The 15016-nt window shown below is 43.2% G+C and overlaps 1 protein-coding gene across 2 annotated transcripts in view; it reads right to left on the reverse strand.

The window, feature by feature from the left end:
- The window catches only part of ARHGAP32 (Rho GTPase activating protein 32), a 194462-nt gene that overhangs the window by 178501 nt on the left and 945 nt on the right, over positions 1–15016 (reverse strand). The window lies entirely within an intron of this gene.

Genomic DNA, 15016 nt, shown 5'->3' on the forward strand with positions numbered 1-15016 from the left:
AGCTGAACTAGCTTGATGGATCACAGCTTAATAAATAACTACACAATATGAGAGAGGAGGAGATTGCTACATGACAATAAAGCTGCACGTTAGCCATGCCAGAGCACGATTACACTCATAGCACCACACTGTATCAAACCTGTTGGAGGAAAGAGCTAAAAGTTTCCTCTGCTGGTGATGAATGTTGCATCAGCCAAACACTCAGTAAGTCTATCAAAAGGAAAAATGAAAGAGAAGGCCTCATAGCAGTAGGTTGCTTTAAACTGTACTTGTAGGAAGTGTTTCAGTGCAATTATATTATGTAATGAATTGGTGAAAGGCAAATTTTAAGGAAGAGAACTATTAATCACCTACAACAGATTTCAAAAATAAGAGCAAATCTACCCAGGAGGAAAAAAAAAATAAATCCACAGATGCAGAAGAAACGGAACAGATGGCAACTCTTCCGTAAGAGTATATTCCTGCTGAACAAACATAAATACGTTTTTGGTCAATAACATTTCAACTGTCAGAAACAGCATGGATCAAAGTGACTCAAAGGCTCGATCCTCTAACCCTATCCCTGAGAAAATCTATAGCGTACAATATATTATCGACTAAATTAAAACTACAGATACCCTCTATTGGCACATCACATTTAAACACCACTCATCTCAGGATGTTAATAAAAATTCGGCAGTAGAACATTGGCTAGCTCGAAACATAAGAGAACACTGGGCACTCAGAGGTACAGGAAGAAACCAGGCAGCAATACTGCCCTACCTTCATGCTCCCCTTGGAGCACACTTCACGAGAACAAACATCCCTCTGGGCTGTACATATGCCCCCCAAAGAGATTACATTGTACAGCTACAGCCCTTTATTTTTTAAGTGGTATAAAATAGAATGGCTTCAACAGAAGTGCTTTACGTATCTGCATCCACAACTTTACTGAGAGCAACAACAAAACCAAGCAGCTCTGCACAACTACAGGTATGTGATTTATTCCATAGACCGTAAGCTGACGTGGGGCATGTGTATGGAAACACACGTGTTGGGAAAACACTTATCTTTTGGCTAAATTAGAAGTTCTTGAGCAAATCTTACTCAGCCATTTGCTTTTTCTGCTCATCTTGTTTCACAGCAGGATTTGGGACTATTTAAAGTAAAAGTGATTTTGCAGAGATCTCAAATGCTCATACATCAAAAGAAGCGAGATCTTCAACTGCTCTGTCAACACTTCCTCCAAAGGATGGACATCAAAAACGAAGCAGGGTTTGTTAAAGGCACTTCAGAGAGATTAATCTCCATTTCCAGAACACAGACATTCCATCTCCCACCTCTATATTAAAGAAAGAAAAGCAACCCAGGAAAGCTTCTAACAACATGGGCTAAATAAACAGGTTTGTGTTTTGGTTTGGGGTTGTTTTTTTGTTGGTTTAAAAAGCAGCAATTTGACAACTTTTTTTTTTTTTTTTTAAACATTTTTCACAACATCAGAAACGACAAAGTTCAAATTCAACCTTCAGGTTCAACCAACATCCATTTCAAAATTAGGAACTTAATCACGGAAAGAGAAATCAATGTCACAGCACCGCCAACGTTACGGCACCGAGGATTCACTTGGGCACACACTCGTGTAAGCACTCAGCCGCAAGCAACATGAGAGATTTTCTCAGGAAGACTCCTGGAGTCAGAGAGGTCAGCCAGCACCCACAGCACCCTCAGTGCTTCGTGTAACAGTGCTGCTGCACAGCATGCACCATTAGCTAAGTGCTGCAGTTGAGAAAATGGAGAGAGCTGCCTACCAAGGGGCCGTGAGCTGCTGCAGCAGGGTAATGCCACAGCCTGCTGGAGCCCCTTCAACCCGAAAGCATCCCTCCATCACGGCCTTACCACGTCACTTGTACTCTCCCTGTGCCTTAGCAGCAATGACAGTGTGTGTCCACCACACCACCTAGGTTTCTTCCCTACCTTGTGTTATCCTTCAGTTCTCACATACCTACATAACTTTTCCCTTAAAAATCATTATTATTTTTTTTAAGAAAATTTCCAATGACATGCAGATTTTTCAGTTTTGAACCTCTTAATCTTTGCAAAGCTTCATGTAAGTAGAAAATACCTTTTTCTGTTGTGAGAAAGGGCCTGACACCACGAAAAGCCTACTAACTTCAGTGGTAAAAGGAAAAACAACCAAAAAAAACCCACACCAAAACCTTTTCTTTACCTGCCTCTTACTGTCTGCATTAAATACACTAAGAGTACCCATATTTAACATTCAAGAGTGAGCTTATCTCACCATGCACTTGGGACAGAGGAGAAATTTGGGAAACTGTTGGAAGCCAGAAGCTATTTGCTTGCAGTTTATCTGTCACATAGGCAGTAAGCAGAAAATGCAGTCATTTTAACAGTCTAAACAAGTTTTCTTGTTTAGAGTAAGCATCACCTTTGTGAGCAGGAAATAAAAGAAAAACGAGGTCTAGCGAGGGGGAAGGAAAACATGAATTGCTTTCTCTCAACATAAATGTTCACAAGGTGACTGATTACTCGAAGGGAGGTGTGACAGGTAGCAAGAAATTCTGACAGTTTTAATGGAAATGTATGCCTACATTTCAATCAGGCCGTTCCCAATGAGAACAGGGAAGACAAAAGTAGAATCCGAGCAAAGAAAATTCCTCAAACTCAATGTACACATTCACACTGCTTTCTTTTTGCTGGAAAACTGCAGAATCCGCAGAAGAAATTAGACTTATCTCATAGAAGCTGGACAGATGCAAACATGAACCCTTCCACATCCCCTAGGCAGGAATTTCAAGACCTCTCTTCATCTCTCTCTGCTATAAATCCATACTCGAGCATTTGCTCCACTTACCTTCGTGTGTGCACACAGCTACGCACACGCTTAAGTAGAATGCTTAAAGTAGTTGTTGAGATAGCAGTAATAAAAGCAAACAGAGCATCCTCACTGCAGTGGAGGACAGTGAACCTGGCAGCTCCTGCTGAGGCATTGGGAGTCACGGCTGGAGATGCCCAGGCTGCCACTGCTCTGTCACAGGTTTCAAGATACCTTGTTTCCCATTATTTTCTTCCTCCTTCACCACAGACCAGATGTTCAGCAAGAACTGCCACCTCTGATGTCATTTCCCCAGCCTCTCTGATTACTGTTTCAAGTTGTTTTCCTATTCCTGGAGAGAATTAGGGTGACTTTGAAAGAAGATACAATGCTAGACTTGATACTACGGAGCAATTCCTCATCCAACTGGCCGGCCAACAAAAACAAACAGCCACAAGCAGATGGGATAAACAAAAGAAAAAGCAAACTGTAAATTGACTTGGCCAGGATGCTGTTGGAAGATGCCTACAAGTCCTTAATAGAGTTAAACGCTAAATAAATAAATAAATCATTTCCTCGTCAGTACAGACACGGAGGTGGTAAATAGCACCGTATGTCATACCATATGTCAGTCAGCAACAGCCCTAATAAATCATCCGTTGAGAAGCGTTCTCTAAAGCTCCACGTTACCCCCGCTCCCCCGCACAAACGGAGCACCTGGCTTGGAGCAGCGATGGAAGGACCATCACCTCTCAGACCACAGGCAGGCTGTGCACAGGTTCAGCTGCTAGAAGGCACTCATGTCTTCCACCAAAACATTGGTGCCATTGACACCTGCAGACATAAGGCTGCACTTACTGAACCTATATGCTACTTCCACTTTAAAACAAGGATTTTTTTTCCTTTTGGCTATAGTCTTAAGTGAAAAGAACAGCCTCACTGAGTTCTTAGAGTTTCTCATTTGTTAGACTTGCTGAACTCAGACCTTCTGAACCACCTCAGGAACTCCATGCATCTCTTCTGCATGTTTTACTTGGAAGCGCTGGCCTTTGAAAGCCACATAGATCAGTTAGATTTAATACATGCAGCTCTTGGGAAGAGAACACATTGCTGATGGTGATGTTTTGGAACATGAAATACAATGGCAAGATCTTCCAAAGGTCTCCTTCATACACAGTCCAGCCACTCATACAGTAACACTGTCTAATAACTCACTGGCAAATTTCAAGCAAGAATTAGAAGATGTAAGAGCTAACACCTCGCTTAGCTCACCTATACCTGCCTAGGCACTAACACACCAAATACTTCCATCTGGAACTGTACAATTCTTTCTGGGTAGCTAAGCATCAGTAATGCTCACTATGCTAAGCAGGAATGAGATTTTTACCTTATTTTAAGGTGACACCACATTCCATCCACTCCCAAATAAGTTTGCTGCAAGGCACCACGAAGAACACATTCCAGGAAGGAGGAAAAGCCCTTTGCCAGGGGGTGCACTAAGGCTCAGAAATGAACTCCAGGCATAACAAAACCCCTCACCCCTTTGTTCTCATCTCACTGAGGTTACTGTATTTGTAGAAAGAGCTTTAAAACTTGTGAAAGGTATTCAAGTTTGTATCCTTGAATGTTATTTTTAACCAGGAGCGTTATTGCAGCGTATCCTTCAGAAAGGGATCAGATCTAAGCTCTTTTGAAAGCTTAACCCATCAGATTTCACATATCCGTTATCAGACGCAGATGGTGCAGAATAATGTGGGTATTTGGTTACCAAGACCTTCCCTTTTTGCCACGCTGTGTAAGAAACTTCAGCGCACAAGTTATTTTCTGACTCATCTGAAGACATCCGACTTACCAGCCTGAACACTTCAGGGCTTCCAGCCCCCAGAGAGGCATTTCTACAGAGGGCAGCCCTGCAGAAGGCTCGGGGAGATGCATTTCATACATTTCAAGGTGGAAGTTCCCTCACTTTCAGCTCTCTACCAAAACAAGATTGGCTGCTCTCACGTATCAAAAAACAGAAGAGCAGATCTCCTAAACCTAGCATCTGTTTTTCCTATCTGCAAAACTTTTTGCTAATAAAAATTTCTACGGTGCTTATGGAATCACAAAAGCCTAGATAGTTCTCAAGTCTGAAAACTTAACAGGTTCCCAAGGACATTTTATTTTGCGTTTTCTATTCAAAACAAATCAGTATTCACTTTTACCCCTCAGCCAGCTCAAGTCATTGCATTTCTAGGAAACCAAAAGAGTGAACATAAATCACACTGCAGATTCCTCCTCGGAATGCATGTACCAAATAATTAGCAACTCCTGGACCACACTAGGAAAGCCCGTCACCCAAACAGAGCTGGGAGCATCATGCTGTCAGCAAGTTCTTCTGAGATGACAAGGTCACCAGGTTAAGCCTAACAGGGTTTTCTGGCATCAGCTATGGGATTCTGCTGACTTAGCTCTTCATACTTAAGAACCCTTCAAACTTGTTTAACTGGTTGTCAGCGTTCTGCTTTGCAACATAGATCCACGTTCATTCCTCATGCAAATTGGCGCAACCGCCAGCAGAAATTACAGCGCTCGCTGTCAGAGCTGGAGTTCATTACAGAAACACCAGGCAGGGGCTACTCGTTATTTTGGAGCATCCCAGAACATGTAAAACCATTCTGAGTTTTGGAACAGAATTAAGCAGCCTGACCTTGGTTCTGCCATGCCAAAAATCTAACACAGACACGAACACTGCAATGTATTTAAGCATTGCACAAGCCAACTAATATTTTCAAAATTTAATCTCCAGTGGTAACAAGCTAATTTATTAATGAATACTCCCTCCTATTGTGTGTGAGAAAGAAGTGCATTTAAAGAAGCTTTGCTGTTCTTCTGCAGATTCCGTTCACGCAGGGCTATTTAGAGACATTGCCACCTTCCGATGGCAAGCTCTGGGGACTGCTTCTGCAGATCAGTTGGACAGCCTCAGATTCAGTGTGCTATTCTTATTCTCCAAATGTATGCTGCAGGCACTCAGACCGGAACGTACTCTTTAATGCAAATTAACAATTACCTAGGAAAAGCTTTGAAAACTGAGCATCTATATTAATTCCTCCTCCTTATTTTAAACCTGGTAAAGAATTAGGAAGATTAGAGAAGGAAGGGAGACAGAGACACTTTCTATCCAGGGCTGTGTATTCTTTTATTTGCCATTCCTGCAATGTAAGAGTTGCAAGCCAGGTTTTCTGAGGTGCAGTTCTGCATCCCTGCCCTCAGCGTGCACACACACAAACCTTCACCACGCCGTGCCCATGGAAATATCCAGCAGGGAAATTCCAACGTGCATATGCATAAGTGGTAACACTGAGATGGAAATTCAAAACTACGCCAAAAAGAAAAAAATCAGACTGCATTTCTTCACATATATACGATTTAGTGAAAACTGTAATGCTTCCATGAGAGCAGCAGCACAGCATCGAGGAGCAGCACCAGGAAGCTCAGAGCAACCACCCCAGCATTCACTGCAACGCGGCCTGAGCAAATCCTCTCATGCCGCCAAGTTAAGGAGCTCCTTGTCCAACAGCGTAGGGAGCACTTTTAATTCTCTCAAAGCACTATTATGAAGATTAATTAAGGTCTGAGCAGTGCTTTGAAGATGAGAACTGCTATGCTGTTATTTATTATTCAAGAACAACAAAGTGCATTTTTGTTGCCTGCAATTCAACTTCATAGAGAAAACAGTGAAAGCGCACATGTGCTCAAAGTGCACAAACGAATTCTCCCTGCCCCAACAAGCCGGGATTTGCCTGACTGCATTTTTAGTCACCAAAACCCCATCAGTAAAACTATACCCATCCCTTTGAAATACGTTAAAGGCCTTAAGGAACATAACCAACACAGTTTCTCTTCTGATTCTCTTCCAGGATAAGCTTTTCCTATCAGATATTTCTGCCTCAGTTCACCAACACCTTTTATCCTACGTGCAGCCCTAGAATTACTCACATGCTAACATTAGCAAAGCACTTCAGAGTGTCTAAATCAGAAATTCAGCACCTACTTTGGTTGTTTCCATTCAAAACTTATTAAAACTTAACTTCAGCTGTCAAAGCCTGCCCAGAATAACATGTCCTTAGCTATTAGATTATACAGTTTGTTACATGAGGCTTCAGAAGCAGCACAGGGAGGGAGAAGACACTGAAACTAGATTATTTTGGAGCTCTAATTTTCTTCCTAGGCTTTTCCCCAGCAGAACGTGACTGACCTACACGGCAGAACACTTTTCAGAAGCGTCCACTACTGAAATCTAAACAGAAATACTGTGTTGAAGAATGTGTATTGATGGTTACTAGCTTCAAATTGATACATATCTACACTCTAAATCACGTACAAGAAACGTGACCATATTTCAATTACATTTGTATTCCTAAAATACAGAATCACCCGTGTCTTGGCAGCATCTCCACACAAACATGAAAGCTGGGTAGAATTAATGAGAGCTCTTTTCAAAGACAAATCCAGAATACCTATTCTCAAGCCGTGCTTCCCTGCTTCAAACAGCTGCAGCAGGAGCCCAAGTTCTCCGGCATCTCAGCGCTGCGATGTAACAATGCAGATACCACACAAAAGCAAGAACAGCAGCTATTGGAGCCAGAGGGAAGGGAGCACCAACGGCTGACATCACCAGGCCAGCATCACCACCCCTGTGCTTTAAAGAAACTGCCAACAAAGGGACGGGCACCTGCAAGATGCTGAGCGCCTCACCGGTACGTCAGCAACGTCACCTCCTCAGGAAATGCCTGCATTTTATTTCATTACTTGTTGGCTCCATTCCCATTACCTTAGTCTGCACTCACAAGATTCTTCAAGTCTGCAGCGCTTTCTTATTGAAAACACAGATCCCAGATTGCGAACTTCTGTACTTCTCCGAACGCTCTCAGGAGAAAGTTGTGTTATATTTAGCAGCCATATGGCATCCCTCCTCCACACGCGTTTTCTAACGATAAGAACTGACAAATAAAGTGTTCTATAACACCGATCTATATGTTTTCATGTTCCTTCTTAATCTGAAGAGTTAACTGTGGCTTAACTTTTCATCTTGGCATTTGACAAAAAGGAGACACAGGGGGTACCTATGCTGAACGACGGGAACCAGAGAAAGTTTTCCTGTGCTCTAGGTGAAAACGCTCAGAAAGCTGCACAGTGCTATTCCAGACAGCTGCATTCCCCACAAATCAATGCAATATGGCTACGAAACCGAATGGCCAAGGATCTATTGGATTCGTTGCACACTTCACAACTGCTCGGTGGATGACTGATGAAGTATTAGATGAAGAATGCTTTGTACAACGAAATCTTTTTAAAAATGAAAGGTGACTCGAGTAGCTCAACTGCTGTGCATCTATCAGAGGGAAAAGCAGAAAGTACAGTGACACCTATAGCGCTGTAGAGAACTTCAGAGATACAGGACAACCACACCTTACAGAAACCACGGGCAAAGGCTAAGAAAAAGGACAAGAGTTTTAAGAAACAACTGAAAACGTTCAAGCTATCTTGTCATTTGGGCCAGCTGAAAAGCAGAGTGAACGTGCAGCACAAAAATCAGAATAAATGTCAACCCAGCTGCCATCCAGCCATGCACACACACCTCCAAGGAGAAATGCACGCACATGCAGGACCACTGCAGGCAGTAACACCCAGCATGGCAGGCAGCCCCCTGCGCAGAGGAGGAGCAGTTTCTGCAGGGCTCTGATTATTCCTTCCTGTCTTCCTCGGAGAGATGGCCATCACAGAGTGAGAAGCAATAGTGAAATGAGAACGCTGCCAGTAAGAGGGGAAACAGACTGCTTCCTAGGCCCGAATTATTTGCAGAGAAGGGAAGCATACACAGGAGAACAACGAAAAAAGCAAACACATTTAAGTACGTAACCAATCAGCAAGGTTTCTTCAAAAAACAAGAAGAAAGAAGCCAATACAATCATTTAAAAACATTAAAAACCTTGGCTCAATAAAAAGTAAAAACAAAAACTGATAGAATAACCATTCCTGCAGAGTTGATCATCAAACCAGAGCTTGGTAGGAAGAACAAGGAAGAAGTCTTGCAACTGACTACTTGTTTTCTTGCTTTAAATGTGGTCATTAAACCCTGCTGCAGAAAGATGTAGGGGAACGCACATCTCTGCTCTTCTGGCAGTTTTTCCCCCATTCCTGAACAATTCCTCCTTCAGATGCACAGCCACAAAGGTTCAAAGGTCCCCAAAGCCTTTGTTCTCCGTCCCAGCATAGTTACAAACAAACTTTTGTTCCTGTTTCTTCAATGAAACAGGCTGCAGCAGTTACCAGGGACCGCACTTTCCATGCAAAGCTCGCCTTATGCATCATCCAGCTGAAGGACTAGGGAATCTCACTTACACTTCAGGAATAAATTATCAGAACTTCTTGTGAAATACAACTGCTGATTCAGTAAAGCATGGAATCAACCTCCAGCAAACACGTTACGCTGCTCTGTAGAGAGAAGTGAGGAAGCATCCATGCACTTTACAAGTTGTGTCAAAGATTTCTTTTTAATAAAACCCATTCATGAGTTAACACATTTTACATTTTAGTACAAAAGTGAGGTCTGCCAGCAATTTTAAAGTAACACACACGCGTATGTATACACATTGAAAGCAAACAATAACACCCAAATGCTGCAGTTCTTATCCCTTACATCCTGGCTATGTTACGAGTTGACAACCATAAGGGCAACTTAGTGGAAGAAGCAACTGAAATACAAATTAATTGTTCCTACTGGATTGGGAGTTAACTCTCTAGAGATGCTTCCTGTAAAACTCAAATCACAGAAGATACACCCCCTTCTCCCCTCCCCCCCCTTTTTTCTTTTAATATATCATGTCTTCAGGCTACAGCACATAAGCTGGCTATTATGAAGTCTAATGAAGACATTCATGAATCATAACAAGGAGTAAAAGGGTAAATCCCAACAAATACCCAAAGGCTCTTGGAACGAGTAAAATTATGCTCAAAGAAGGGCTCTCTAGCCACATTCTTCTACATGGGTTGGACTCAGTGATCCTTACGGGTCCCTTCCAAGACAGGATATTCTGCAGTTTCTCCAGCTGCAAGGAATTCAAGCCAGCTCCCTCAGTTCTCCAAAACCTGCCGTCACTTCTGTTTTTACACTAGCACCAAAAGATATCAGATTGCTTTCAAAACACCAAGGACTGTACCTCTCATTTCCCCCCAGAGCACTTGCAGTCACTTGTACATCACAGATGTACATCAGAATGTACATCTATCAACTGCCAGCAAGCCCTGTTACTAAAGTAAAAACAAGACTTCATCATTTTAATAGACACTTGCTTAGCTCTTGATAAGCATAGCTCAGATAATGAGATACACAGAACATTAAACTTGGTTTTCTTGAAGAAGCAAGAATTTTCAAGTCAGTTATAAGAACCTAGCACCTTCCTGACTGAGTTATTTTTAGCAAAACTGATTATCTCAATCTGCCAGTAAGCGATGACAAAGCTTTTAGAATACCACCTTCCATCCCTGCATCTTAAAAGCAAGTCGCCAGCAGTAATGACATCACTGTCACCTTCTCTGTGCTGCATTCTGGGACCACGGCTGTGGGACTAGCACCGCATCGGCGCTGCTGAATTTCCCATTGACACGAGTTTGATTCACAGCAAGGGATGTCCCATGAGCACGCTTCTTCTGGAAGAAATTCTCACCTGCTTTATGCTTGCTGTAGGGCATAAGAACTGGTGAAAGACCAAAACAAGAATAACGCAGCACTGACAGTTTGTTGACCCAGCATAAAGCCTGCTTAAGAATAAACAAAAGCACACAAGATAAATCTGAACCATCACAGCGAGTTTCACCAAGCACTGTGCTCTCATTTGTGACCCTCACGTTGCAGACCCACAGTCAGGAAATCCAGGGCCACCACTCAGGCTGCAGCTGATGAAGTGACCCCTCCACCCTACAGAAAACCTCAGGGATATTTAAGTGCTTAATTTTACCCCTGAAATCCCCAGGAAGGCAGGCTCGAACTACTTATCCTGATTTAATGAATTAAGAGTGGAAAGGGAGGAAAATCCATTTTTTTACCTCCAATTCTTAAAGGGTTATTAATGCATACTCTAAAATCAATGCTTTCCCATCCATAAAGATGAAAGGCTGAGCTCTGGAAAGGCAAGAGCAAGGGGCACCCTGGGAGGAGGATGGAGGGGAAGCACTGCAGCTTCCAGACAAGATGTGGTGAAGCTGGAGCAGCAGTGTCAGGGGGACAGGCACACGTGGGGGGGGTGGTGGAGAGCTCCATCTAAAGACACCACAAAGCTCCGCTGAGGATTGAGCAGCTGAATCTCAACTTCTTACCACGTTACAGCACAGACTGGGAAGGCTGGGCCTCCCACTTAAAATCAATTCATTTTTCTATTCTTCCTCAGAGAGAGCAATTACGATGACAAGAGGATGAATGAATCATTGATCGGTAATTTACGCTCAACTATTGCTTCAGCTTGCGACTTCAAGCTACATCAACAGGATTTGCTCCGAATGCTGCGATTTAGCTATGAAAACAAAACAAATAAAGCATGGGTTCCTAAAACAACTTTAAAAGCAGAGATCTAGAGGTACCTTTTTCCTATGCTATGGGTTAAAAGAAGAGCTGGGGAGCCAGACTTTCATCTGTTATAACATCCCCAGATGAGACCATAAAATCCAGATTTACGTGTGTCAGTAAACAGCAAGAGAACATCCAGTGAATGCTAACAGCTCAATGTCACAATCATCACTTGAAAAAACACAGTAAATCAAAATATACTCAAATAATTAGGAGGAAGGTAGCTAATATTGTACTTCATAAAAAAAAACCAAAACATAAGGAAGCGTATGCGTGGCACATTTACCAAACTGATTACAGTAAACCCGGTAGCATTGGTTTATCAGCTTAAACAATCAACGCCTAATTAACTGTGCATTTAACAACTAGGTAATAAAGTTTCTTTGCAGGGAAAATCAGATTGCAGAAGTCAACATCAGCTTAGACGCGATTAACTTCCTGTCCACTGCTGGGAAAGCAAATCCAATTTACTAAATACTTCAAAGGGCAGTTTTTAATTAATTTACCCACTTCCAAATAACATGACATTACATACACCCAGATACAGAAAGCTGGTCTCATCGAGTGTATGTACAGACTCCAGGAGCAGAAAACATCAAATAACTGAAATACACCGAGGCTTTGTAACGTGCTTAGGAGCAGCCCCAGCCTACACTGCATGCACACAGCAGAGAGGTCAGCAGGAACCTTGACAGGAGGAAAACCAAGTACAGTCACAGCACGCGTGATCTGTCACAAAGCACCAACTTGGAGCACTTCTTTGACTTTTCCATTACTTAGTACTTCCATGACAATTCCTAGGACTGAAATACACACTCTGAGTAAGACATATTTTACCTGTTTCCAACTGGCACGTGCACATGGAGTACCACATCATCTATACATCCAAAGTGTTTCACATGGGCAGAAATGAGGCAATGCAGAAAAGCTGTCAGAGAAGCACAGCAAGCCACCGGTAAAAGGAGAATTCACATCACATCGCTGTATCGACAGGGACTGACAGCTTCTCTGCCTTCCTGCACTTTTCACCCAACGCAATAATTATAACTTGAAATTCCCTTAAGTTTTCCAGTCCTGATTGTTCCATGACAGCAATTTGTTTTCAGCTACAATATGGGTTAAAAGCAAACAAACAAAAACCACAAACACAAAACTAATACTGAAAAGAAACAGCTTCAACCAGACAAGCTGGAAATTAGCAGATGACTGCTGACCTGCAGCTGGACCACTCCGTCCTCCGGTTATGCCATTCTCCAAGTGCTGAAAGACCTAATTTCCACAACAATAGCTGGCTGGTAATACGACTTGCTTCTCCTTAGTGCCCAGGGCACGCACATCCCCAGTGCCTTTGGCTCAGGGTGCACAGCCAGACAGCTCAAAGATTAGCATCACAATGGCAATCGCTATGAAAATTAACACCCTCAGACCGGCCAGACTGGAGGACCTGCTTCACCCCAGATACTAAATTGACTTTTTTTTTTTTTTCCCCCAGAGAAAATAGCCGCCGATGTTACAAGTTGAGAAACACTGCAGTTTGTTCCTTTCGCATTGTGGCATCACAGACAGCCCTCGGGCAGCTAGCACAACCCCAAGAGCGACACAGAGCAGCTTTCAGGACAGGCACAGGCACTCAAGGCACCAAGTGTTCTCGCCTTTCAGCTCCAAGCCTCAGCTCAGCTCTACCCTGCTCACAGAACCCCTCCATCAGCTCGCTGCGGTGCCAGGCCGAGGTGCGGTGCGGGAAGGAGCCGTGCACACGGGCACCCGACGGGAGCCCCAGGAGAGCAATCAGCCCAGGTGTTTGAATGTCAAACTTCCAGATCTCCCCACGTTTCTTTGTTATCTTCTCTCTCCCGCCTGTACCCTGGGATCACCCAAAATGGTACGGAGCCAACAGCTGTGAGACAATAGCATCATTGACGAGGCCGGTTTAAGAGGAAGCGCAAATGAAAATAATCGCCCAGTTCACGCAGAGGCCAGCATCTTCCTCTCGTTTGTGGAGAGAAGGAAGCAAAGGCCAAGGGAACCCACGGCAATCTTTCTCATTTATACAAACTCCTCTTAGCCATAATAAAATATGGAAAACATGCCTATTTTTGGAAGCAGGTATATTGAGCTCCTGTAAAACACACAGAATGCTTGTATAAATACAGCACTGCGCTTGACCTGTTTGCTTTGAAATAGGGGAAGTTCACTGGAATCATCCCCACAACATGGGCTGACACTGCGTGCAAAACAATGCATTTAAATGGCAAAATTGCATTCCTTTTTCAGAAGGAAAACTCAATGACATCACTGTGCTTCCCTCACTTGCATTGCAGAAAAACAGAATGTTCAGAACCAGGATATAGATCCTCACAATCCATCCAGAAGTTGCACAACAAGACTGCAACATTCAGCTTTGAACATGCATAAAAACCCAGGAAGTAGAACAGCCCCTCAGTGGTAGTTCTCCAAAAACTTGATCAATGTACATAAATAAACAAATCCCACATCAAGATTACAGGCTGAACTATTTAACAGCAATTGGCTTCTGGCAAAGAACTAGTATTTCTGAACATTGTTCATATCGCATTAATACTTTCAGTTCCATTGTATCCCCAAATAATTGGGGTTACAAAAAGCACACTGCCAGAGTCACTCCATTTTCCTTTTCCACTTCACTATCTCAATCACTATATGTCTCCAAAGCAATAAATTGTTGATTCTTCCAGATGGCTCCAGTACATTTAAACTTCATAAAACCATCAGACATAGAAGGGTGCATGCTCTGGTACTCCATAAAACCTTTGGTAAGCCTCATGAAAACAAATCAGTCCAATCACGGGAACCATTTGCTTGCTCCTTCTCATAAAGAATATATGATAATTTACTTGCCAGTCAAAATAAATTGGTCAGTCAAGCCTAACCTAATTTTGCTAAACTACAACGACGAGACATCTGCGCAGCAGGAAAGAAATTGCATGACACAAAATAAGTACGTGTAGGGCATTCATCCCTATTCTGTGGAAAAGATAACTGTCCCCTGCTCAAAACTCCCACACTTGGCAGAGATACTCTTGTCATGGTCTCCAAAGCTCAACCATCCTGCTCCATATTGAAAGAGGAGTGCCATTTTTGGATCTCTCCATTCTTATCTCTATTTCTTGAAATGAAATAGCATATTTTGAGCTTCCACCTCCTTGCCCTTTCACATATTCCACTGAATTCCATCCTTCCCAATGACAGTGTTGGCTAACACCACAAAGTGGACGCCTATCCACAGCAGAGGCCGTCCAAGTCTCTGTCCAAAGTGCTGTTTTCCGCACTATCTCACGGGAAAAGCACAGAAGCACAAGAAAAGATGATTTGATCCCATCAGCCTCTTATACTTAGAAAGCCATCAATCCAGTACGGAGCAGGAGATTGAGAAATGAGATAGATTCTCCGCGGAGAAAGAGGCAGGACTGCAGGGACACATGGGCACGGGCTGCCCCGAGATGCGGTGCTGCCCTGTGCGTGCAGACACAGCCAGGGTCAGGGACGGGGCTCTGAGCAGCGGATGGGGCTGGGGGTGCCCCATGCACTGCAGGCACTGGGAGCAGACGGCCTTTGTA

The sequence above is a fragment of the Numida meleagris genome, chromosome 23, assembly GCF_002078875.1.
Source record: "Numida meleagris isolate 19003 breed g44 Domestic line chromosome 23, NumMel1.0, whole genome shotgun sequence".
NCBI classification, from domain to species: domain Eukaryota; kingdom Metazoa; phylum Chordata; class Aves; order Galliformes; family Numididae; genus Numida; species Numida meleagris.